This window comes from Equus przewalskii, chromosome 4 (assembly GCF_037783145.1).
Source record: "Equus przewalskii isolate Varuska chromosome 4, EquPr2, whole genome shotgun sequence".
Taxonomy (NCBI): Eukaryota; Metazoa; Chordata; class Mammalia; order Perissodactyla; family Equidae; genus Equus; species Equus przewalskii.
Window position 1 is genome coordinate 10,887,152 of NC_091834.1, and position 26,861 is coordinate 10,914,012.

Here is a 26,861-nt window from a genome sequence, read left to right on the forward strand (position 1 = left end):
GTCGGAGGGGGAGGGGTGGAGAGATTTTCTCCAGGCACAGAAACAGCAGGGGTAAGAACACAGAGAGAGGCGGTATCCCGCTTTACACATTAACCCCCTCCACCCCACCCTCTACTCTTTCTAGGCTGAAGTGGGATCGCAACATACCCACTGATAAAAATGGGAAGCTGTTATGTAGTGGTGTTAATTGCCAACTCACTGCTTACCTTCAGAGTAATGCCATCTTTGTACAGCAGTGTTTGTGCAATTATTTGAATATTTTACCGCATTTGAACTTGATATTTTATAAAAATCAAGGAAAAAATGAAAGTGCGGCTGTTAACAACAGAATAATTGAGACAAAGGCCAAAACAATCATTAGATTTGCCTACAGTTGTGAATCTTTAGCCTAAATCAGATGCTCACTGGACTTGAAGTGGATTGTCTGTGAGTTCAAATGTGAAAGAAAAGAACTATATTATAGCACATTTAGGAAATACTGGAAATTTATCCTTGACAATTGTGTCTAAAACACAATTCAGTGACAAAGGAAATGGAGAGGCTGTTAATATTATGGATTGATAATTACCACCCATAAATATTCTAATGATTCAAAGAAAGAAAGAACATGGTATCAATGGGAATAGGGATGCAACTTGCTAAAGAATCTGTTAATAAGAGAAAGCTGGAATTCAAATTTCTCTCAGTAATTTTTCAAAGTTCATAAGACATTAACAAAAATGGCATCAATACTTCGCAAAATCTACATCATCAACTTCTTTCCAACATGAAAATAAATTTTGTCTACTAAATATCGCCACAAATGAGTGAGAGAATGAGAATGTGAGTTAAGAAATTAATTTATCATATTTAATGTTTAATCTATGTTTTAAATATATGTGTATACATACGGCAGGGGTTAAAAATGAAAACCTTTATACAATAATTGGGAATTTTACAATACTTATAATATTAAAAAACTGGTACATCCCATATCTTTTGCTCATTTACCTTTCATACTTTTTTTTGAACTGCAGTATGTACAAAACCAAGCAACTACTTATAATCTCGGAGCTAGATCTGTGTTTGTGTATCTGTAGCGAGGGAAACGGTAAGTAACTAGAGATGAGACTAGAGAGTTAAGCAGACATTAGATAGTGCAAGCCTGCATAAGATCCACAAAGGAGTTCAGACAATCCTGAGATTAATGGCAGTACCAAGGAGTTTAGGCAGAGGAGCTACAGTAGCCCCTTATCTGTGGTTTAGCTTTCCATGATGGCCATTACCCGTGGTCAACTGCAGTCCAAAAACACAGTATAATTAGATATTTTGAGGGACCACATTCACATAACTTTTATTATAGTATATTGTCATAATTGTCCTATTTTATTATTGTTGTTAATCTCTTATTGTGCCTAATTTATAACTTGGACTTTATCATAAGTATGTATGTATAGGAAATAACATAGTATATATAGGGTTCCATTCAGGCATCCACTGGGAGTTTTGGAGCATATCCCCCAAGATTAAAGGGGAGGGGCTACTGTACATGATCCTATCTGCCTTCAGAAGATCATGATGGTTGCAGTGTGAAGAGTGGATTTAGGGGAGGAAACAAGTAAACCTATTGAATTTATATTGTAGTAATAGTAAGCAGGTGATAAAGGCTTGGATTAGGGAGGTGGCAGTAGAAATGGAGTGGGATGGGTGATTTTGAAACATAGGAAGAAGGAAGGTTTAACAGAGCCTGGTGATAGAGTAGAAAATTCAAAGTAGACATTTAGATTTCTGGCTTTGGGCATTTCGGTGGCTGATGGCATCCATTCAGTTTGGACAGGCTGTGTGTGAGTCGGGCTCCTATAAAACACCTGAAAGATATCAAATAGGGAATTGAATATATGGGTTTCAAGCTTAGGAGTGAGCTCACGTCTAGAAGTCATCAACATATAGGAAGTAAAACCACGCACATGGATGAGATCATCCAAGAAGAATGTGTAGACTAGACTAGAGTGATCAAAACTTAGAATTCCTTGGAACGGCAATATTTAAGCAAAGACAGAAGTGTCCAAAGGACAATGATGAGTGTCCAGAAAGGAAACAAACAATGAAGTGTGGTATTAGAGAAGCTAAGAGATTGTTTCAAAAAGGAAGGAATGGTCAAGATCTTCAAATGCTGTTGAAACATTAGGAACTAAGAGATTTCATGTAATAGGGATGATATTGGTGACTTTATTTTAATTTTATTTTAATCAAGAGTATTTTCAGAGCAGCATTGGGAATGAAAGCCTGATTACAAATGATTGAGGAATAACTTGGAGGTGAGGAAGTAGAGACAGCAAGCACACAAAATTTTCTCAAAAATTTCCTTTAGTGAAAGGAAGGAGAATTTGGGTAGAAGCTAGAGGAAGACAGGATATGTATGAGGGAGACACTTTAAACAAATGAGAACGCTAATGGCAAGAAACCAGCAGAGTGAGAGGTTGAAGATACAACAAAAAGAGAATAATTGACGGAGAAGGGTCCTCAAGTAGACAGGAGGAGCTGAAATCCAGAATAGACAGAATGATGGCCCTGTATTGGGAAAAGAATAAAGAAAAGGATGGGTATAGTTCAGTTGCAGAAGTTGCAGGTTTGATTATAAGAACTAACATGCACTATCTCAGGAAATTTTTTAACTTTTTTCTTTTTCTTTTTTTCTTTCTTTTGAGGAAGATGAGCCCTGAGCTAACAACTGCCGCCAATCTTCCTCTTTTTGCTTAGGAAGACTGGCCCTAACATCTGTACCCATTTTCCTCTACTTTATATGTGGGATGTCAGCCACAACATGGCTTGACAAGTGGGGTGTAAGTCAGCACCCAGGATCCGAACTGGCAAACGCTTGGCTGCCGAAGCAGAACATGGAACTTAACTGCTGTACCACTGGGCTGGCTCCACATGTAATTTTTAATTCTTATAATAAACAGTAAAAGTATTAAAAAAGAGAGTAATAGAACTTGTTCAAATGTCCTGCTTATTAATACTATTTTCTCTGACCCCCAAGTCTTAAACCACTTAGATATATAGGACCAAACCAGACATTCCTTCTTTTGTAAGGTGCCTGATACAATCTCTGGAATATAGTAAATATTCAATAAATGCTAATTTAATTCCCTTTCCTTGGCAGACTCTGGACTCAAATAGGCAGCTGGTTCACGACTGAGGGCATCTAATTCTTCCTTCTGGCTTCTCAGATCTGTACCTTCTGGTGTAATCCTCTTTACCTACCAGATCCCTGCTGACTACAAATACCTTCTGTTCTGGTTTATCTGTACCTCTACCCTTTTCCAGGACAAATCAATTAGTTTATGATAGCATAATTCATTTTAATGAAGTATATTAAAGACTAAATTCCTATTTTGCATGAAGATATGAAGGTATTCTGTATATGGGCACACACACACACAAGAATATAGGAGCTACTAGAAACTGATGCTAGGTATGTGGTAATTCCTCTGAAAAATAATACAATTTACAAAACCGAACAAAAACTAAAATGGGTATCAATTTTCATAGTGACGGATGCCGAACAGAGGCATATTTTCAGACTTTGTCAAAATGTATCAAAGAGACCTTAAAAATATCACATTGGGGTCTTCATTTACTAGTGATGAAAATGCACAATTTCATTTATATTAACAAGTATTTATTTATTTATTTATTAGTAACAAGTATAAACACTTGCTCAAGGTTGAAACACTATGAAGAAACCTTTAGAGAAGTAGGGAAATTAAATGGAACCAAGCATATCTCTTATCTCGTTCCAGGGAAATATTTCTTTTAGAAAATCAATCCAGGCAGACAATAGCTTCTGAAACATGAATACTTGATTACCTAACAGGAAGAACCAATTTTGGAATTAGTTCAGTGATAGGAGGACAATGTAAAATATCTCATCCCATGTACCTTAACTATATCTTTTTTTTTTTTTTTTTTTTTTTTATTAATGTTATGATAGATTACAACCTTGTGAGATTTCAGTTGTACATTTTTGTTAGTCATGTTGTGGGTACACCACTTCCCCCTCCGTACCCTCCCCCCACCCCCCCTTTTCCCTGGTAACCACCAATCAGATCTCCTTCTCAATATACTAATTTCCACCTATGAGTGGAGTCATATAGAGTTCGTCTTTCTCTGACTGACTTATTTCGCTTAACATAATACCCTCGAGGTCCATCCACATTGTTGTGAATGGGCCAATTTCGTCTTTTTTTATGGCTGAGTAGTATTCCATTGTGTATATATACCACATCTTCTTTATCCAATCATTAGTTTCTGGGCATGTAGGCTGGTTCCACGTCTTGGCTATTGTAAATAATGCTGCAATGAACATAGGGGTGCAACGGACTCTTGAGATATCTGATATCAGGTTCTTAGGATAGATACCCAGTAATGGGATGGCTGGGTCATAGGGTATTTCTATTTTTAACTTTTTGAGAAATCTCCATACTGTTTTCCATAGTGGCTGTACCAGTTTGCATTCCCACCAACAGTGTATGAGGGTTCCTCTTTCTCCACACCCTCTCCAACATTTGTCGTTCTTGGTTTTGGATGTTTTTGCCAATCTAATGGGGGTAAGGTGATATCTTAGTGTAGTTTTGATTTGCATTTCCCTGATGATTAGCGATGATGAACATCTTTTCATGTGTCTATTGGCCATATTCATATCTTCTTTTGAGAAATGTCTGTTCATGTCCTCTGCCCATTTTTTGATCGGGTTGTTTGTTTTTTTGTTGTTAAGCAGTGTGAGTTCTTTGTATATTATGGAGATTAACCCTTTGTCGGATAAGTGGCTTGTAAATATTTTTTCCCAATTAGTGAGCTGTTTTTTTGTTTCAATCCTGTTTTCCCTTGCCTTGAAGAAGCTCTTTAGTCTGATGAAGTCCCATTTGTTTATTCTTTCTATTGTTTCCCTCAACTGAGGAGTTGCAGTGTCCGAAAAGATTCTTTTGAAACTGATGTCAAAGAGTGTACTGCCTATATTCTCTTCCAAAAGACTTATTGTCTCAGGCCTAATCTTTAGGTCTTTGATCCATTTTGAGTTTATTTTGGTGTGTGGTGAAAAAGAATGGTCAATTTTCAATCTTTTGCATGTGGCTGTCCAGTTTTCCCAGCACCATTTGTTGAAGAGACTTTCTTTTCTCCATTGTAGGCCCTCTGCTCCTTTGTCGAAGATTAGCTGTCCATAGATGTGTGGTTTTATCTCTGGGCTTTCAATTCTGTTCCATTGATCTGTGGACCTGTTTTTGTACCAGTACCATGCTGTTTTGATCACTGTAGCTTTGTAGTATGTTTTGAAATCGGGGATTGTGATTCCGCCGGCTTTGTTTTTCTTGCTCAGGATTGCTTTAGCAATTCGCGGTCTTTTGTTGCCCCATATGAATTTTAGGATTGTTTGTTCAATTTCTGTGAAAAATGTTCTTGGGATTCTGATTGGGATAGCATTGAATCTGTATATTGCTTTAGGTAGTATGGACATTTTAACTATGTTTATTCTTCCAATCCATGTGCAAGGGATGTCTTTCCATCTCTTTATGTCATCGCCTATTTCTTTCAAGAAAGTCTTGTAGTTTTCATTGTATAGATCCTTCACTTCCTTGGTTAAGTTTATCCCAAGGTATTTTATTCTTTTCGTTGCGATTGTGAATGGGATAGAGTTCTTGAGTTCTTCTTCTGTTAGTTTATTGTTAGTGTATAGAAATGCTACTGATTTGTGCACGTTAATTTTATACCCTGCTACTTTGCTGTAGTTGTTGATTATTTCTAATAGTTTTTCTGTGGATTCTTTGGGGTTTTCTATGTATAAGATCATGTCGTCTGCAAACAACGAGAGTTTTACTTCTTCGTTACCTATTTGGATTCCTTTTATTTCTTTTTCCTGCCGAATTGCTCTGGCCAGCACCTCCAGAACTATGTTGAATAGGAGTGGTGAAAGTGGGCACCCTTGTCTTGTTCCTGTCCTCAGAGGGATGGCTTTCAGCTTTTGTCCATTGAGTATGATGTTGGCTGTGGGTCTATCATATATGGCCTTTATTATGTTGAGGTACTTTCCTTCTATACCCATTTTACTGAGGGTTTTTATCATAAATGGGTGTTGGATCTTGTCGAATGCTTTCTCTGCATCTATTGAGATGATCATGTGGTTTTTGGTTTTCATTTTGTTAATGTAGTGTATCACGTTGATTGACTTGCGGATGTTGAACCATCCCTGTGTCCCTGGTATAAATCCCACTTGATCATGGTGTATAATCTTTTTGATGTATTGCTGTAATCGGTTAGCCAAAATTTTGTTGAGGATTTTTGCATCTATGTTCATCAGTGATATCGGCCTGTAGTTCTCCTTCTTTGTGTTGTCCTTGTCAGGTTTGGGGATCAGAGTGATGTTGGCTTCATAGAATGTGTTAGGGAGTTCTCCATCTTTCTCAATTTTCTGGAACAGTTTGAGGAGAATAGGTATTAAGTCTTCTTTGAATGTTTGGTAGAATTCTCCAGAGAAGCCGTCTGGTCCTGGACTCTTGTTTTTGGGGAGGTTTTTGATTACCGTTTCTATTTCCTTACTTGTGATTGGTCTATTCAGATTCTCCATTTCTTCCTGATTCAGTTTGGGGAGATTGTAGGAGTCTAGGAATTTGTCCATTTCTTCCAGGTTGTTCAATTTGTTGGCATATAGTTTTTCATAGTATTCTCTTATGATCTCTTGTATTTCCTTGGTATCTGTTGTGATTTCTCCTCTGTCATTCCTGATTTTATTAATTTGCGATTTCTCTCTTCTTTTCTTGGTGAGTCTGGCTAGGGGTTTGTCAATTTTGTTAATTCTTTCGAAGAACCAACTCTTTGTTTCATTGATCCTTTCTATTGTCTTTTTTGTTTCAATATCGTTTATTTCTGCTCTTATTTTTATTATTTCCCTCCTTCTACTGACTCTGGGCCTTGTTTGTTCTTCTTTTTCTAGTTCTGTTAGGTGTCGTTTGAGGTTGCTTATGTGAGCTTTTTCTTGTTTAGTGAGGTGAGCCTGTATTGCGATGAATTTCCCTCTTAGGACTGCTTTTGCTGCATCCCAAATGATTTGGTATGTCGTGTTCTCATTTTCATTTGTTTCCAGATAATATTTGATTTCTTCTTTAATTTCTTCAATGATCCATTGTTTGTTGAGAAGCGTGTTGTTTAGTCTCCACATTTTTGCACCTTTCTCTGCTTTTTTCTTGTAGTTGATTTCTAGTTTAATAGCGTTATGATCAGAAAAGATGCTTGATATTATTTCAACTCTCTTGTATTTATTGATGTTTGCTTTGGTTCCCAAAATATGGTCAATCCTTGAGAATGTTCCATGTGCACTTGAGAAGAATGTGTAACCTGCTGTTTTTGGATGAAGTGTTCTATATATATCTATTAAGTCCATCTGGTCTAATTTTTCATTTAATTCTATTATTTCCTTGTTGATTTTCTGTCTGGATGTTCTGTCCATTGGTGTTAATGGTGTGTTGAGGTCCCCTACTATTATTGTATTGTTGTTGATGTCTTCTTTTAGTTCTATTAAGAGTTGCTTTACAAATTTTGGTGCTCCTGTGTTGGGTGCGTATATATTTATAAGTGTTATGTCTTCTTGGTGGAGAGTCCCTTTTATCATTATATACTGTCCCTCTTTGTCTTTCTTTATCTGTTTTGCTTTGAAATCTACCTTGTCTGATATTAGTATAGCGACACCTGCTTTCTTTTGTTCATTATTAGCTTGGAGTATTGTTCTCCATCCCTTCACTCTGAGTCTGTGTTTGTCTTTGGGGCTGAGGTGTGTTTCCTGGAGGCAGCATATTGTTGGATCTTGTTCTTTGATCCATCCTGCCACTCTGTGTCTTTTGATTGGGGAGTTCAATCCGTTTACATTTAGAGTGATTATTGAGACGTGGGGGCCTACCACTACCATTTTGTGTCTTGTTTTCCGGTTTTCTTCAGTTTCCTTTGTTTCTCGTCCCATGGTTTAATCTGTTCTGATGTAGAGCTGCTACTCTCTGTTGTTGTCCTTCTACTTATCTCCTCTGCTCTTGGTTTTGTAGCCCCTTTCCTTTTTTGGGTTTTTCAGGAATGAGGGTTTTCCTGAGGATTTCCTGGAGAGGAGGTTTTGTGGCAATGAACTCCCTTAATTTTTGTTTATCTGGGAAAGTTTTTATTTCTCCATCGTATTTGAAGGATATTTTCACTGGGTAGAGAATTCTCGGCTGTAGGTTTTTGTCCTTCAGATTTTTGAATATATCATTCCACTCTCTTCTAGCCTGTAAAGTTTCTGCTGAGAAATCTGCTGATAGCCTGATGGGGGTTCCTTTGTAGGTTAGTTTCTTTTGCCTGGCTGTCCTTAATATTTTCTCCTTGTCGTTGACTTTTGCTAGCTTCACTACTATATGCCGTGGAGTTGGTCTTCTTGCATTGATAAAGTTTGGAGATCTATTGGCTTCTGTCACCTGAAGATCCATCTCCCTCACCAGATTTGGGAAGTTCTCAGCCATTATTTCTTTGAATAGGTTTTCTGCCCCTTTCTCCTTCTCTTCTCCCTCTGGTATACCTATAATCCTTACGTTGCATCTCCTAATTGTGTCTGATAATTCTCGGAGAGTTTCTTCATTTCTTTTAAGTCTTGCTTCTCTCTCCTCCTCTGCCTGCAACAATTCTATATTGCCATCTTCCAAATTGCTAATTCTTTCCTCCATATTATCGGCCCTACTGTTCAGAGCATCTAGATTTTTCTTAATCTCCTCTATTGTGTTCTTCATTTCCAGTATTTCTGTTTGGTTCTTCTTTATCGTATCAAACTCTTTTGTGACATAGCTCCTGAACTCGTTGAGTTGTCGGTCAGAATTCTCTCTTAACTCAGTGAGTATTTTAATGATGGCTGTTTTGAAGTCATCATCATTTAGGTTATATATCTCATTTTCTTTGGGATTGATTTCTGTGTATTTGTTACTTTCTTTCTGTTCTGGAGATTTAATGTATTTTTTCATATTGCTTGATGATGTTGATTTGTGCCTCCGCATGGAGATAGAGTTTAGTTGCTCCTTTCACTTGTTTCAGCTGCTGCGGTGGGGGGAGCAGCTGTTTATACTTCACCAACCAGGAACCCTGTCCATAGTTGCTAACTGGGCCTGGGCCCCTCTTCGTAGCCACAGTGGCCCTTTGGATTCCCTCCTCTGCCGTGGGGGCCGTCCCGGGGGGCTTCAGGCTGCAGGTGCCTACTGTTGTTGCCCACCTAGATGCGCTCTCTCCTTGGGGTCTGCAACGGTGTTATGGGCTTTTCCAGCGGCCAGGGGTGGGATCACTTTTATTTGTCGCTCGGTTGCTGTCGGCACCCACCAAATCTCACTTGTCCTCTATGGGTCGCAGGAGAGCTATTGGCATCTTCTACAGTCTGTGGTTAGTACACCTAGCTATGCTGCTTTTGCCCTGGGGTCTTCCAGCCTTGTGGCTGGCGGCTGGGTGCCTTCTACTGATGCTGTGCAGAGGCTTTCCCTAAGGCTTCTGTGAGCCTGTAGGGTTTCCCCCTAGGCTACTAAGCTGGGTCTCTGGAACTCTCTCCAGCCCCAGTCCTCTCCGAGATCTCCGGCAATCCCTAGCCTCACCGGGTGGGCAACGGCAGCTGGGGGTCGCCCCGCCCTCTGGGCTTCTCTCCGGGCCTCTGCCGGGAGCTCTGAATGCTCAGCGTGGCCCCTCTGCTACCGGCAGACAGAGAGTTTTGTCTGCTGCCTGGCGGAGCTCCGGCGCTTCCCCTCCGGGTCGCCGGACCCGCCTTTGGAAGTTCCCCCGCCCCGGTCCTCTCCGAGATCTCCGGCAATCCCTAGTCCCACGGGGCGGGCAACGGCAGCTGGGGGACGCCCCGCCCTCTGGGCTTCTGTTCGAGCCTCTGCCGGGAGCCCTGAATGCTGGGCGTGGCCCCTCTGCTAATGGCAGACAGAGAGTTTTGTCTGCTGCCCGGGCGGAGCTCCAGCGCTTCTCCACCGGGTCGCCGGACCCGCCTTTGAAAGTTCCCCCGCCCCGGTCCTCTCCAAGATCTCCGACAATCCCTAGTCCCACGGGGCGGGCAACGGCAGCTGGGGGTCGCCCCGCCCTCTGGGCTTCTCTCCGGGCCTCTGCCGGGAGCCCTGAGTGCTCAGCGTGGCCCCTCTGCTACCGGGAGACAGAGAGTTTTGTCTGCTGCCTGGGGGAGCTCCGGCACTTCCCCTCCGGGTCGCTGATCCGGCCTTTGAAAGTTCCCCCGCCCCGGTCCTCTCCGAGATCTCCGGCAATCCCTAGTCCCACGGGGCGGGCAACGGCAGCTGGGGGTCGCCCCGCCCTCTGGGCTTCTGTCCGGGCCTCTGCCGGGAGCCCTGAGTGCTCAGCGTGGCCCCTCTGCTACCGGCAGACAGAGAGTTTTGTCTGCTGCCTGGCGGAGCTCCGGCGCTTCCCCTCCGGGTCGCCGATCCGGCCTTTGAAAGTTCCCCCGCCCCGGTTCTCTCCGAGATCTCCGGCAATCCCTAGTCCCCCGGGGCGGGCAACGGCAGCTGGGGGTCGCCCCGCCCTCTGGGCTTCTCTCCGGGCCTCTGCCGGGAGCCCTGAGTGCTCAGCGTGGCCCCTCTGCTACCGGCAGACAGAGAGTTTTGTCTGCTGCCTGGGGGAGCTCCGGCACTTCCCCTCCGGGTCGCCGGACCCGCCTTTGAAAGTTCCCCCGCCCCGGTCCTCTCCGAGATCTCCGGCAATCCCTAGTCCCCCGGGGCGGGCGTCTCTCTGGGACCCTCCGGGCGCCCCGAGCACCAGGCCGGGTCTCCCCGCCAATGGCGGGGGGAGACTCTCCCCGCGGGCTCAGGTGTGCAACTCCAAAGTTTCCCTCTGCGTTTAGGAGTAATTGCGGGGGGTTTAAGTAGGGTTCTGGTCACCTGTTTCCACCGTCGCTCCTCTGTTGTGTTCTCGCTCCTGCCCTAGATGTGTGTGGATCCTCTGGGGGCGTCCGTTGGAAGAAAGCCGCTTGCGGGTACTAGGCTGCCCGTCGGGGTCGGAGAGTTTTCACCTATTTCCACATCCTCCCGGAGGAAAGTCCGTCCGCCTTCCGATGTATAGTCGCGTGGGTGTCTCAGACGTCCTGAGATGCTGTCTGGATATCCTTTGTCAAGCGATAAGTGTCCAAATAATTGTAGACTCGAAGGGCGAGAGACAAAGAGGACTACTCACGGCGCCATCTTGGAATTGGATCCTACCTTAACTATATCTTAAATAAAAGAATATAAAAAGACTACACAGCTGCAAATCCAAAACTTTATCTAATAAGTGTATTATTAACATTTCTCTTAATATATCAGAAAAGATTAAAAGAAACAATATAAAAGTATTTTCAGCTATACAATTTCAGGGATTCCATGACAAAAAGGATTTTTGCTGAAGATTCCATTGTTTACATACATTTTTTTCTATATAGAAAATGTTTATATCTACTACAATTTTACCTAATTTAACCCTGGGCTAAGTGAATCATGTAATTAGACAACAGACTTCTTCATTTAAGACTTACATGTACTTGCCACATGCCAGATACTGTTCTAGGCATGCTGCAGATATTAACTCATTTAATCTTAAAACTATGTAATAGAATATGGTAAAAGAATAATTAAAAAATTAAAATTGTTACTTTTCATCTTTCCATCCTACCCCATCATATGTAGTCAGTAAAAGAACAGTAAAGTCCAGTGAAAAGATATTTAACTTGGACTCCTAAGATCTGAGTTAGTTTCAGACTCTATTTAGGGTTCTGTGTGACCTTGGTTAAGTTACCGAAACCAGAACTTCCCAAACCTGCCTGATGATCCGAATTCGAAGGAGGGTGTTATAATTACAAATACAACTACTTATAGTTGTTCTATTTTTATATAACTATATATATAACTTTATATTTTTATATGACAATATATATAAGGTTTCACCCAAGACTTTCTAATTGACTTTGTTTAGAGTGGGACTTGGAGAATCTGAATTTCCTTTAAAGATATACAGGTGACAGGGCTGGCCCTGTGGCCGAGTGGTTAAGTTCGCGCACTCCGCTTCGGCAGCCTGGGGTTTCACCAGTTCGGGTCCTGGGCGCGGACCTGGCACCACTCATCAAGCCATGCTGAGGTGGCATCCTACATGACAGAACCACAAGGACCTACAACTAGAATATACAACTATTTACTGGGAGGGCTTTGGGGAGAAAAAGAAAAAGAAAAAGAAGATTGGCAACAGATGTTAGCTCAGGTGCCCATCTTTAAATAAAAAAGAGAGATACAGGCGCTTCGGATGAGCAGTGACACTTGGGAACCATTGATCTAACAGTCTTATCCTCCAATTGCCTGACAGAAAAAGCATGCAAACACGTGGTCCACAAGGATGGACATGAAGGGGAGAATTATAAAGGCCTAAACTGTCAGACCTCCATTCTTTGTGCATTCTCACAATAGGGGCCACAGCCAAAATGACATCTAGAAGATCTAAGTCCAAACAGAACCGTTAGGAAAGTTATCATACAAGTGACTGTCATCTACAGACCTACCCCTCCAAGGCCTGAGACGAATAAAAGTGAAGCAGGAAACTGAGGCAATGGTCTCACTAATTCAGATTATAAAACAAATGATCTTTACCTGAATTTGCAGAAAATGCGCACACACACCTAAAAGTTTCCGAGGTGATTATTTGGATTTTTTGCCTTAAAGGCATCAACTAGTCATCGTAATATACTTCTTATTTTCATCCCTAAAATATTTTGAGTACTCACGCCTGACACCATGAAGGATACAAAGATGAATAAAACAAAGTGCCTGTCTTCAAGGCAGTAAAGACATAGCCATAAACACAATTGCAGTTCAAGTTTGAAAAACTTAAGTTTGGCTGAATTTTAGAGATTCTGCAGGCAATCAATGATAAGCCAGAAATGTCCATATTATAAATATATTCTGGCGTAAGTGTCATATCAAGCTAGTAACCACGGGATAAAGTCTTACGAGGAACAGAGCATTTGAGAGTCTCAACATAAAGCTTGAGTTCAAGTTTGCCTCTGCTCCTTGACGATTCGTAGCAAGTCTTGAACTTCTCTGAGCTTATATTTTTGAACATCTCAAGTCTCACAAAGTTGCTGTGAAAACAAAGTGAAATAATACAAATGTTAAAGTGTCATGAGTATTACAGACAATGTTTCTAACTGTACTAATAACATGTATTTTGAGTTGTTTTTCCACCAATAGTGATAAATCGCTAATAACCAACTACTTTCTAATCTGACCCCCGATACACCTGAGACTTTTGTTGTCACCAGTCGTTACTATATGTAGTTAATGTACATTCATATTTTTATGAATTGGTGTATAATAAGCATGTGTATAAAATATGCATATTATATAGCCATGAATATAGTTAAATGTATGTGTTTATATGTGCATACATCTTTCAAAAAAGAAACATTGAAGCCACCAAGCTAACGGGCAAAATTTCATCTACTTTAGGAATAGACATTGGATAAAAACTCACAGGATTACATATTTTATTCTGTTTCTGATTAAACAATGATGGGAATGACAGAACATTCACAGGAATGCTCACTTTCATGTTTCAGACAAACATGTAATTGCAGGTAAAATTATTATTCTACAGACACATGAGTAATGCTTTAATAGAAAATTCCAGTTAAATGACTGCAGGAGACGAATCATTAATTCTAAAACATGATTTTGACAAAAGCATGCCTACCTCAGACTTGCCCTAAAAGCATCTATTAGCTTAAGTAGCAGCAGAGGTAAGAATTGTAGTTACTAAAACCTCTCTCCTTTTACTTTTTGCTCATACTATATTTGTTGATACATACAGTTGGATCATAAATAATAAAAATTAAACTCACAAGTCAAGAAACCTAAGCGTTATTTTAAAACAGAATCCTTCACGTTGCTCGAGTTCCCCAGGCAGCAAATTTACGAATGCTTACGAGTTCTACCGGATCTTAGTGCTAATTATTAATAATACGCACTTACCATTATGCCCTTTCATCCAAGTACCTCAAAGAGCTTTTAAAAGATTAATTTGCTATTTCTTAGAACATCTCTGAGGGGCGGCCTGGTAGAAAGTTATTATTATCTCTATTTTACAGGCAAAGAAACTAGGGCACGGAGAGGTTAAGTGACTTTGCCAGGGTCATACCGTGAATAAAGAACAAAACAGGGACTCAAGATCATTGTTCTCATTTCTAGTTCAGTATATTATTTATTATATGGTTGTTTAATACACTTCAATGTATTTCAATTCTAGGAAAATTGAGAATAATGTATTTGAATAATCTAAGAACTAAAGGCAAGTGGGAGTCCCTCATGTTTTGTGTTCAAAAACGCTGCTATACAGGAAGATAGAATAAAAACTAATAACTAGTCTTTGGTTGGCAGCTGTAGCTATTATTTATAGGGCTTTTGCTATTTGTGGCTTTCTGAAGCCTCTGCTCAAAATGATCCACTCTCTCTGACTGCTTTAAGCTAAGTTAGCATAGCTGTGAACCACCAAGCAGCAGACGAGACAGGCGGACTAAGGAGCTGAGGTTGTCTTTCATCGTGCTGGCATTGCTCACTTTTCTTGAAGTCATCCTCCTTCTAGTTCTCATTCAACAGATATTTGTGCAATTTATCATCCTCAGTCCTTCGTCTGTGGCCAGTTTAAACGAAGCTGTCTACTGTCAATGATTAAATTTTTAAATTAAAATAATATAATATTTCATTTTACAAGTTTATGATGCTCTACTAGTTACCACTGTCACATTCAGTTTCTTGTAAGCCTGACCTTTACAGCCCTTAGGCGGCCACTAGCATTTGAGTATTAGCCTGTAGATGGGCATATATCACCACATGGGAATTTTTAAAATTTAATATTTCGGCAATTTTCCCAAGAAAAGGGAGGGAGAAAGGAGAAGTGGTTTTGAAAATGTGCTCAATGAAGTGAGACTACCGTTGGCTTAGAGGCGGTAATACAAGCCCGCGGTGTTTCCAACTTCAGCCCAGATCCTCCCCAGAGCTCTAGACCCACCTAGCAACTGCCATTAGACAACACCACTGGTACTCCAAACTCACCAGGTCCAAAATTTTCTGCATCCCCTCCCCCATGCCATCCCAACCCTTCCTTCTCTCATTTGGTAAAATATACCTTTATCCTCCTCAAAAAGCAAAACAGAGCATCATTATTGCCATTTCCATTCTCCTCCCCAGTACCTGTTCCCAGTAATCAATTCTCACAATCAGCTGATTTGGCATCCTGAATACTTTAGGATTCTAGCTTCTTCGGATGCCCACTGCCAATCACATAAAGGTCCTTATCCTTTTCCTTCTGGCTTTCCGTAACGGCGGCCCGTTGTCTACAAGCTGAGGCCCTGCTCCTCCCCTTAACTAATCTGTCCTCCACCAACAGCTTAAATTGCAAACCCGCCCAGGGTCATTCCTCTAGTCACCGCCTCACCGACGCAGGAAAGATAGTTCATGACCTGGCTCCTGTCTGCTTCTCCAGATTCATCTTTTTCAGCAACCCAGGGTTGAAATTTTAAACCCTGTAATTACTATTCACAACTCCCAACACCCATTTTTCGTCCCTGTGCTGCATGTCCTTTTTGTTAGGGTCTGGATTTGCCATCCCACCTATTTTTCTGCCGAAAAAAATCCTTAATTTATCTTTAAAATCTAACGCAGTTTGTAAGGTCATCCGCTCTTTCCTCTGTATACCTTAATATACCATACTTCCAATCACTAGTATTTGCTTTCATGTCTGCCCATTAGGCTGGGCATTTCTTGAATGGGTTGTGCCAAGCACGGAGCTGGTACTCAACGGGGGGCGGCGGGGGGCGGGGGGGAATAGGGAATGAATAAATGTCAAGAGATAAAACTCTGTAGCTGCTATCGGACGGCAGGCAAACGATCTATTTCGAACCTGTGGATTCAATAAAGCAACCGATTTGTGGAACTACTTGTAATTTAAGCTATCAAATCAGAGGATGGGGCCGCAGGATGAGTTCAGCGCCACACGAGGCACCAGACCTGCCGTGTCGTAGGGCGCTGAGCCCCCTCGGAAAAGGACCCCACACCATCCGCGGAGGCCAGCCCTCCAGGGACCAGCAGTTAGAAACGAGGCCCAGGGCAGCCACCGAGACCCTCCAGCCAGGGCGGACGACTGACCCATCTCCGCGGATTCGGCCCGCGATCAGCCACGTCGCCGGCGCCACTCTGGAGAACCCCAGCCACAGGACGGAGCGGCCTCCATCCTAGGACGCCTGGGACAAGGGGCTGCCCCCTGGAAGCAAGATGGCGGCCTCCGCCCTCCCCTTCTTCTCCCAAGAACCCCCTCCCGGTCCCCAGAAGGGAGACAAGGACGTCGCGGCGCCGACGCCGAGATCCGGGATCCTCCGCGAAGCCCGCGGCCACTCCCGAGCCCCCGGGAGGTGACTTCACCTCGCCAGGCGCAGAGGGCCAGGGGTGGGGCCAGCCGCAAGGCAGCGCGGCCCGCCCTCGGCACGCAGAGGGCAGACGCCGGGAGCCCGCGCCCTCCCGGCCATTGTTCTCCAGCCCCGGCCCCCGGCGCCCTCCTCTCCGCCGCGGACAGGAAGTTGCTCCCCAGCCGGCCCCGCCCCGCTCGCAGCGCCCCGGAAGTGATCTGCGGCGGCTGCTGCAGAGCGGCCAGGAGGAGGGTGTATCTCCGGAGAGCCGAGCGTCCCTGGTCCTCCTCCTCCTGCCGCCCAGGCTCCGCCGCCGCCCGTCGGACTCCTCCTCCTGCCGCTCCGGCGCGGAGCCGCCCAGACAAGGGCCGAGCGCTCGCCGGCGGGAACCAGCTCAGCCGCGGCTTCCGGAGCCCGCGGGCGGCGGACCGGCTTGCGGTGCAGGTGAGCGATGCCCGGCCGGGCCGCCCCGCGGCGGGGGTTGGGGCCGCCCGGGCGGCGGCGGGGGTGTGTCCGGGCGGCGGCGGGCCGAGGCCCAGGCGCAGGGCCCGGACGCCGAGATTGCACATCCCGCGTTCGGCCCGGGAACGAGCCCGGGCTGGCATCCGGGGCGCCGTGCTCGCCGCTGTGCGGGCGAGTGCACCGCCGAGAGAGCGGGCGGCAGCGGCGAGGTCCCCCGCGCCGGGCACCCCCTCGAGTTGGCCTCGTCGGAAGGTCACCTCGCATCTCTGGCCCGCCGCGCCGAGGTCCCCGCCTGGGCGGTGCCCGCGACCTGGGGGGACCCGTCGCCGCAGTCCCCGCGCCTCACTGCGCCCCTCTCCCCTTCTTCCCTTTCCTCGAGTCCTTGCCTGTACTAGAGCAGTTGCTTTTTAAGCATCTCCTCCAGGGTGTTGTGCCAGTTAAAGGAATGGTTTTTTCGGACTCAAGTCATTTAGATGCTCCGCGCTGAATAGCTGGTCCTATGCTGTAGCACAGGTTTAGCCCATATTCGGGTAATCCAGCCACTAAAAGGAGGAAGAGAGTATATAGATATTTTGAGTGAGGGGGTTTTTCCTCCGTGGTTCGTTCCTAAAGGTTTTCCAGGTGTGGAAGATGTGATTGGTATGCTTTAGCCTGGGTATATGAAAGTGGGCAGGGGTGACGGCGCAGAGAGGTGGCAGTGTTGTTTCAAGGTTTGAGGAGAATTAGGGAGTTGACTGGCCTTTCCTGGAAACCTGAATGTCCAGACTTGTAAGAGCTCATCCAAGTGTCATTGAGATTGTGTGAGAACTCCCTTGCCACGCCCTAAGTGTCAAGCTGAAGAGCACCTAATTTACAAATTGTGATGGTGTGTGTGTGGGAAACCTTTGTAAAACGTGTGTCATAAGTTAATTCTTGTCTTGAAAGTAAATTACAACTTTAATCATGTTTCAAAAATCGGATAATCAATGTCATTAGTAAACTCACAGCCGAAGACATTCTTTTTAGCTGATGTTTATTAATATATTTAAATATATCTTACTGGTTTGCGTTTTTCTGTCTCCATTAATAAAATATTACTATAAAATTACTCTTGTGACTCTGAAAACATTATTTTTAGACTTTGAATTTCTTCAAGGCAGGAGCCATGTCTTACTCATGTCTGTGTTTCCATGTGGTGTGCGCAGAACATACAAGTCATTCCTGCATTTCTTCTCTGATGAGTGAATGTGTAGGTGATCTCACCGTTCCCTTCCAGGAGTCATTTGTTTTGTTGGGCTAGGGTTTTTTGCTTGTGTTTTTGTTCCAGTTTCTTGGCACATACATGCTGTGTCTTTCTGTTCTTTAGTGTGGTCAAAGGACAATTCAGGAAGAGTTCTTTGCCCTCCTTCCAAAATTCTGTACTCCTCTGAAAAGGTTAAAATTATGTCTGGGGTATTGTGATTGGGCGTTATATTTGTATTCCAGTGTTAGATGTTTTGCTGCCTGAACACGTTTGTCCAGGTTATCAAGAAGCGATTTCCTGGTGATGGTGAGTTTATGTTTGCAGTTGATAACCATAACCTATCTTAATCAAAAAGAGGAAATTGGGAGTTCCCATTGTTTGGAAGACATGGTACCTCACAGAATTGCGTATAGTTGGCTCATTTTTCCCAGGAGTGCATGAAGTGCTCTGACATCCTTAGATGACCTTGGCATCGTTTACCAGTGGCCACTTTCACATTTCTTTTCGGAGATCCAGATGCTGTTCTCTAGTGTGTCTGCTGAGTGTGCTGTTATCTGTATCATTTATTTTGAAGTAGTTCTTCATACAGCAGTTTCTTCACAGGGCTTTCAGGAAGAAAGGGGCTAATTATAGGAAAGAATCTCATCTACCATTTGTGTGGGGGGATAATTTGTGTCTATAGATTGTTGGGTTATCTTCACTTCAGGGAGGTCCACATAAAAAGCTGATATATTCTTTCCTCTCCAACTGTCTGGTGGTGGCCCTGCACTGCTTTTCCAAGCTCAGAACATAGATACATGTGCCAGTATCTCTTGTATATGTGTGGATCAGTGTAATGGTGCACCTGTAATCCTTAGTAGATGGGTGTCAAGGACAGTCACTTTTCAAATACCAGGAGCAGAGGCTGTGAATATTAATGAGGAAAAAGATTAGGATTTTTGAAGAAGTAGGGAGACAGTTTATGATTTTCATTGTTTTATAAAATATTTTAATTCTTAGACACTGAGGAAAGGGAAACCCGCAATTTCTTATTTAAGTGAAATTACCTCCGTACAGAGTTCTCTTTTTTAATTTAACAACTCTCTTGGTAATAACAGCCCTCATACATTGATTGCCTGCCAAGCACTGTGATAAGAGCTTTACGTATGTTATTTCTAATCTCCCCGATATCTCTGCAAGACAGGTAGGTTTTCCATACGTTAGTAAGCTTAAGTGGAGTGTAGTAGAGTCTGGATTTGAAAGTAATGATTTCTGAGAGCTTTGGGTATTGCACTTAATCCTAAAAGGCCGAAGAAAGTTGAGCTGAGCTTCGGGAAAATTAAGATACTGATCTCCTAGCACTCCTGGCCATCAAGTGGGGCGTGAAGTTACCAGCAACCCTGGCCAGATGGCCTTGGGCAATAGGCACTCTTCTGTTTATCTCCAGTATACCTACAAATACAGCGTTGTCACCTCCTATGTATGCCATGATGAGAAGGTGGTTGGACATGTACCTGTGAGTGTCCTGGAAGAGTAGAGCATTAGGAACTCAACTCTGGTGTTTGATTACTGCTTTTTACCTCTGAAGTAATTGCGTTTTGAGAGGACTATCGGAAACCTGTTTGTAGTGACCTTTCCTTGAAATCATATTGTTTTTTAGTTCTTTGTTTTACTAAGGAGATGGGGGAGAGGTTTTGGGGGAATGGGAAGAATGGTAAAAGAAGCAAAGGTGTTCTGGGTCTGTTTTTAACCATTTTGGACCATATATCTTTTTCTCTTTGAGTTTTGTATGAAGGCTGAAAGGTGACAGAACTCTCATGAGGGTCTGATTGCCATTCAGTGCTAGTAGAATGCTCTTCACTGTTTCCGAGCCTGTGAAGTCTTTTTTTAAAAAAAGCACTTTTCAATGTGCTTACTTTGAAGGGTGTGTTGATCTCTTGGTTTAAAAAAAAAGCGTGTAGCTCTAAGTGAAAAACAGCTCATTCTCTAGCCCCCATTAGTAAGAAGTATTCTTTGTTTTTTGTTTAGCTCTAAGACACCTTCCTTTATGACCTTATTGCACTCATAAGCATTTGGTACAATATAGAAAAATATTAAATTGAAGCCCTGTGGGTTTTTAAAAGACATGTAAGTAAATTTTAGAAGAAAATTTGCATCTTAGATTTAACTATACCTGAAGGCAAAGGCTTAATTCCTCAACGTCAAGAATGTACAAGCGAAACAGCAGGCTTCCCTAAGATAGTATGATACTGTGCTTAAAGGCCTTCCCAGCCAGAGGTGTGTATTAGATGCAGTAGCCATGACGCTCAATACAATCTCCTTGAGGTCGGGGATCCAATTTCATTGCTGAATTCACTTGTTGAAACTAAATGTCAGGGTTTGACAATGTCATCTTGGAGACTAAAACACAGCAAGATTATGAAATGACTTCTACTCCCAGATGCTCTGTGAAGGTGGAGTGAAGTTCCCCGCTTTCTACAGAGATCGTGACTGTGGTGGTCTAAGCTGCAGGGTCTCTCCTTTCTTATGCAGTTGAGTAGCTACATAGTAATCCATTGAAAATGGAGGTGCCAGCTACAGAGTGATTGCAGATGCTCAGTTCAGCTGCTCTGTCGGGGTCCGTTCTGGATGACTGCAGCAGCCTTTTACCTGTGGTTGGCCCCCCCTCTAATCTTGTCTCCACACTTGATTAGGGCAGTCATGATGCTCCCCTCATTAAAACCCTTTCTCTGCTCCTTCTTGCCCATTGATAAAATCCAAGCTCCTTTTATCCTTAATCTCATATACAGAACCTCAAGATCTACTCCTTACCTAACTCTCTAGCCTCATCTCTTTTCTTCCGTGGTACTCAGTCCCAGCAGTACCAAACTTCTGGAGTCCTAGCGTCTTCTCAGTCCCCCACTCCTTGTGGAATTCTAGCTGCCACTCCTTCCCCCAATCTAGTATACTCCTACGGGGTCCTTCAGAACTCAGCTTAGGTCATACCTCTCCAAAAATTGTGTCTTGATTAGATTCTTTCTCTGGACCCCATCCCTCAAAAAAAACCCCAGAAAACTTTCAAGGCTGGGCTAGTTGCCTCTCTTCTATGCTGCCATAAAATCTGTCACAGCACTTACTACGCTATGGGCAGTGCCTTCCTTAGCCTTTTGTAAGTTTTGTTGCCCACAGTCCGCAGTAACCTCATAACTACATGTACACATACACTCTTTTTTTTTTTTGAGGAAGATCAGCCCTAAGCTAACATCTGCCAATCTTCCTCTTTTTGCTGAGGAAGACTAGCCCTGAGCTGACATCCGTGCCCATCTTCCTTTACTTTATATGTGGGACGCCTGCCACAGCATGGCTTGATGAGCGGTGCCATGTCTGCACCCGGGATCCGAACTGGCGGAGCCCACGCTGCCCAAGCAGAACGTGTGGACTTAACCGCTGTGCCACCAGGCCGGCCCCCCCACATACACTCTTAAAAGCCTTCACCGGCCTTAATCAAAAGTTCCCGAACTTTGTCGGTTAAAGGCAGCGGAGTACAGTGATAAGCATGGTGAGGACTGCTCTGTGGTTTCCCACTTTATACAGCCCATCCTGAGTTTTTTTCCTGCTTCTCCACGTAATTCTTCCCAGCGTCACTGTGGTCTTCACTCAGCCAGTCATGGATGCCACAGGGTGGCGTCTAGGCTAGAGCTGCCATACGTCTATGAAAATCCATGGCTTTCACAGTCTTAGTGGTTTCTGTGCTTTGCAGATGAATGAGGCTCACCTTGTATTGAAGGAGTTGTGGCCTGGGTCCTTGGGTTTGTAGGTCATGTAGTAAGGCAGGTTTGTAAGCAGCTGAGTTCATCCACGGCAGTGGCCTAGAGTACACAGGTGCGGGTGGTTCTAGACAAGTTTGTAAGGCCTGGATCATCTGCCTTTGAGGCAATTCTTTCTCCAGAATTCATTTATAAAGACCTAGTTATAGTCCTTTTTTTTAGAAAAAAAATTATTATAGCCATTCTAGTGGGTATAAAATGGTATCTCATTGTGGTTTTAATTTGCATTTCCCTAATGGCTAGTGATGTTGAGCATCTTTTCATGTGCTTATTAGCCATTGATATATTTTCTTTGGTGAAATGCCTACTGAAATCTTTTGCTCTTTTTTTTTAATTGGGTTGTTTATCTTCTCATTATTGAGTTGTAAGAGTTCTTTGTGTGTTCCAGATATAAGTCCTTTATCGGATATGTGATTTGCAAAGATTTTCTCCCAGAGAGTGCTGGTTTTTGTAATGATGTTAACCATGAGCCTTAATTTCCTAATTTGCTGTGAGACTCTTTTTGGAGGGTTGGAATAAAAGCTACATCTTCTGTTCTTAGTTCTTCCACATGGCTAGTACTGAAGCAGAGTCGGTAATTAAAAGACGGTGGTAGTCACGTTCATCTTCATGAGAAACTTCCTTCGGAACCACTAGAAGCAGATAGAGGTACTGTAGGTAAGAGAGCTCTTTGAGTTGCAAGAGCCAGAAAGCCAGTTTAGGCTACCTTAAGCAAAATAGAGTTTTGTGTTTTTCTCTCCCTTCCTTGGTTCTGCTTCTTGTTTCATTCTACTAGCAGACTCTCTTCACGTGGTGGCCACCTTCACCTCTAGATTCACTTCCCAGCTCAGCCAAAAGAGCCAGTCTTCCTCACTAGCCCTACCAGAAAAGTCCAAGGACTGTCATTCTCTGACTGGTCTGGTCTCTTGTCCCGCTCGTGAGGGAGGTGGAGCATCCTCATTTACAGCCCTGTTGTAATGCATTAAGGAGAGGGGGGCTCCTGCTAGAGGAAGGGGTGCTGGGCAGACAGGTCACGTATCTGCCTCTTTAGGGGCTTCATGTCTTTTTTTGTCCACTTTTATAAAATTAAATCAAAAGTAATGAATAGAAGGTTAATATCTAGAGTATTGGCAAAAATTACGCTTGTCACCTGATTAATTTTAGCTCTAAATTAGCCTTTACTGGTAGCACTTTTTCTTGTTTAAACCAACATGATATTTGGTTTCAGCCGAAGCATTCCACATATCTCTTCCCACCTCCCATGGAGGTGAGGAGACGACCTACCTTTAACAATGATGACAACTTGATAATTATGGCTGACGTTTCTGCGCTTCTCTTGAGCGTTCTTTTATGTAGTTTTCTTTAGCTCCCTGAGTGTGGGTTATATCCAACTGTCTTGGAATTCCTACATTCCTACAGATTGCTGAAATCAATTTTTTATAATTAGTTTCCTTCGTCTCCTCTTTCATTTACTTGGATTCTCAAGCTCTGTCAGTGTGCATATGTTACATGATTCATCTTTGAAGCGATTTTTTTTAAAAAGTAAGGTTAGTTCCCAGTTCTTTTTCATGACATCGGGTGTATGATGTGTGTGGTGATGGTGACGATGCTGTTGATGCAGTTGTGATTTTTCTCCCCAAAAAAGGGAATCATTCTTATCACTTGAAATGTTGATCATCTACACTCTTAAAGACAGAAATAACTGATATGTAAATATTATCATGAAGTTGAACAAATAACTTTGGATGCTGTGTGGCCCTTTTGCTTCTCTACTTTTCCATTAGTCCTCAGGATTTATTTTCAGTGTGAAAATTAAATGCAGAAATGAGAATTTATGGTTTCGGACATAAAATGTTAGAATGGGCCTTCAGAGGTCATCTAGTATATTCTTCCACCCTTTGTGAAAATACCCTCAAAACTACCTACCCTCTAGCCTTTGCTTAAACAGTTGTGGTGATATTGTGGAAATCTCCATCATTTTTGGGTATTTTAATTTAAAAGTCCGTTGTTGTTTTGAACTGAATTCGGTTATCCTGTGACTTGTCTTTGTTCCTGGTTTGCTCTCTGGAGAAGCAGTTAGTACACAAATATATTTTTGAGCCCTTGTTAAACAGTGTGTCCGTTGACAGAACTGAGAATAGTCATTTTACATATATCTTTCTTCAGTAATTGAAGATGGCAGTCATACAGCTCCCTTGCCAGCTGCCCAGGTCTCTGCCCGTTCAGGCCGTACATCCCTCATTTCTTGAGTTAGTTTCCAACCATCCTGAGCACAAGCTTCTAAAAATAATACAGTAACCTTCACTTATTTGGAGGCCAAATTTTTCAACTTAAAATAAGAAACACACTTAAAGAGGGAGGAGAATCTGTAGATTTCATTCTGTGGCCAGGCCCTGACCTAGGCAATTTCAGATTCATTATCTCTGTTTAATCACCCACATACAACCTTATGAGGTAGATGAGGAAACGTAAGGCTGCACCATTAAGAATTAGGAAGTAAAGTTTAAAAACAAACAAGAAAAAACAACATACCTTTGAGCGTCCAGAGTAGAAATGCAAGATCCTAGAGCTATTTTGCATCTGATGCTCAAGAGAATAATTAGGCCACGCTGCAGAACCTACTTACTCCTTATTTCTAATTACAATAAGCCTGGTAATTTGCTCCCGGACAGTTTTTTAGGGGTAAAGGGATGCTGCTGAGGGCCACACGTAGGCAGTGGTCATCAGTGAGGGACAACTGTGAAAGCAAGGCAAGAGACAGAAAGACTGTAAAAGGACAATAGAAGAATTCAGAGTTCCACATTCTAGGGCTGTTGAATCCAGGGGAAAGGGCCCTGACTTCATGATAGCCTCTGAGAATAGGATAATAGTTGATCCTCATGAGTCTGGATTATCAAGAAATTTTTAGAAAAATTATTCAGTTAAGTTGAGGAATTTGTGAGACCCTTAAAATTCTGAACTCAAAATCTTTGTTGAATACAACTTGAAAATTAAAATACTATCCTACCTGGATACTGCATCTGGTGGCTTGTTTCTCATTGATTATCGTCTTGTTGGAAGATTTCCATGATTATTTATTTTTTAATGTGTCTGTGTTACGCATTAAGTGTAATAAGGTACTCAGTAAATAATAGGTATTCACTCACTCATGATTGATTTTGGGAGGTAGTCTATGCAGTTAGAATTTATCATTTCTTCTAACCTTGGCTGAATCACCATGGTTTTCCCGTCTTGTATTTGTTAAGGTTTATCACAACTTGACTTCCCTTTGTCTTGTAGCACATTCTGCTCCGTGTCCGCTGCTATCAGTTGTTAAATATTTAGAGAATGCTGTTATTAGGCTAAGTGAAACATAGTTTAAATTTTCATATAACAAGGTATGTGAATACTTTTTAAATTATCTAGTTAACAGTTGCTTTCTTTTAGATTAGGAAATAAAAGAAGATTGTGTTATTCCAGAAATGCTTTAGGTTTCATCCTTCATCTTAGTTTCCTCCAAACCCAGCCGTTCATTTGGTTGCTGTTCTGCTGTAAGTAGTCAAAGAGCAACTGCCCTTTATTCTTATGAGTTTAAACTGCATCTAATTTTATTACATCTTTAAATCTTTGATACAAATATTGACAATTTGTTTTTCAACCAAAAAAGATTAGTTAAAATGTAGTGCCAGAATATTTATGGAGTCTTTTTTTGGTTGTTTGAAACCTAGCAGTAGTCCTTGTCAGAGCATTATTGCCATTGAGAACTGTGAAATAGTAAGCTTATCTATATTTTCAGTGAAATTTTAGTAACTTCATATTAAGAACAGCTTTGTCATGCAGTATAGAATGCATGTTATCACCTAAGAGATTTGTGCAAAATACAGGAAACCCATTTTCTACTTATAAATTACTTTTTTGCTGTTTCCTTACATAGATAGATTAAGAAGTATTATACATCCAGACTTTTTGATGACTTCCCTAAACCTTAAAAATGTTGAGTGCTCTTTGGTTTAAAGTATTGAGATTATAGTTGTAACATCATTTGAGTTCAGAACTCAGGGCTCTTTTTTTCAACTTTTAATGTCGGTGTAAAATATTATCACATACATCAAAATGCTTGGACCAAGGGTAAACAGCAGCAGATTTTCTTTTTGTAGCTTATTTTTGTTATATTAGCCAATAAACCTGTGTTTTAAATCTGTGTCACAGTGTGGTGGTGGGGCGGAAGGGGTCAGAAAGAGGCATTCCCTTTTAAGGGTGTCATATGAAAGCAATTTTGAGATCAAAGTTGTTACTAATGTGTGTTTTCTTCATTCCAAAACTGGGACGTGTTGGCAGTAACAATCTTGTAAATGAAATGAGAAAGGGAAGAATGATAGTAATTGATTGTTTTTTTTTTTACCTTTAGAAATTATAGCTTGTTTTTTCTTTAATATTTGAAGCTGATAGACATCCATTTGTTGTCAGTAGGGTGTACAGCTTGGAATAAAAGTATAGAACATTGTGGGAGACAGTCTGGGGCGGTGAGATGAGCATAGATTCTGTTTAGTAAAATGTTTGTTGGGTGAATAAGCACCTGTTGTGTGCCAGGCACTGTGCTAGACACGTACAAGGGACAGGCATGTAACCTAGGCTAAAGGATCGGGAAGAGCTTTCCAGAAGTGCTCACAAGGTGGATAAGTAGGAGTTTGGTGAAGGAGATGCATCAGGTTGAGTTGTTCGTTGAGTGTTCAGGACCAGGGAACAAAGGTCATGCCCTGAATTCAGAGTGAGTGTGGTGTATTCCTGAGGGAAGGGGGCGGAAGGCGAGCAGAGCCTGAGAGGAAGTGGGGGGGCCGGCACATCCTGAAGCCCGTCATCTCAGGCCTTGGGGAGCCATCGAAAAAATTTAGGAGGCCTTCTGATCTGGTTGGCCTTTGACCCTTCTCTACAGCAGTGCTTCTGAAAGAATCTCTGGTGAAGGACTGTTTTTTAAATTTTCAAT

General features: G+C 42.5%; 1 protein-coding gene and 1 long non-coding RNA gene across 2 annotated transcripts in view; one reads left to right on the forward strand and one right to left on the reverse strand.

Moving 5' to 3' along the window:
- Positions 1–2,558: 2,558 nt before the first annotated feature.
- LOC139082759 (uncharacterized) lies at positions 2,559–16,334 on the reverse strand. The gene is made up of 3 exons (XR_011538966.1): positions 16,194–16,334; positions 11,229–13,132; positions 2,559–3,921 (listed from the first exon to the last, which is right to left on the reverse strand). It is a non-coding gene; the product is annotated as an uncharacterized lncRNA (long non-coding RNA).
- The window catches only part of RALA (RAS like proto-oncogene A), a 72,560-nt gene continuing 61,543 nt past the window's right edge, over positions 15,845–26,861 (forward strand). Inside the window, exon 1 of the mRNA XM_070615461.1 lies at positions 15,845–16,894. The gene's annotated coding sequence lies outside the window, so the exon portion shown is untranslated. The remainder of the gene's footprint in view (positions 16,895–26,861) is intronic.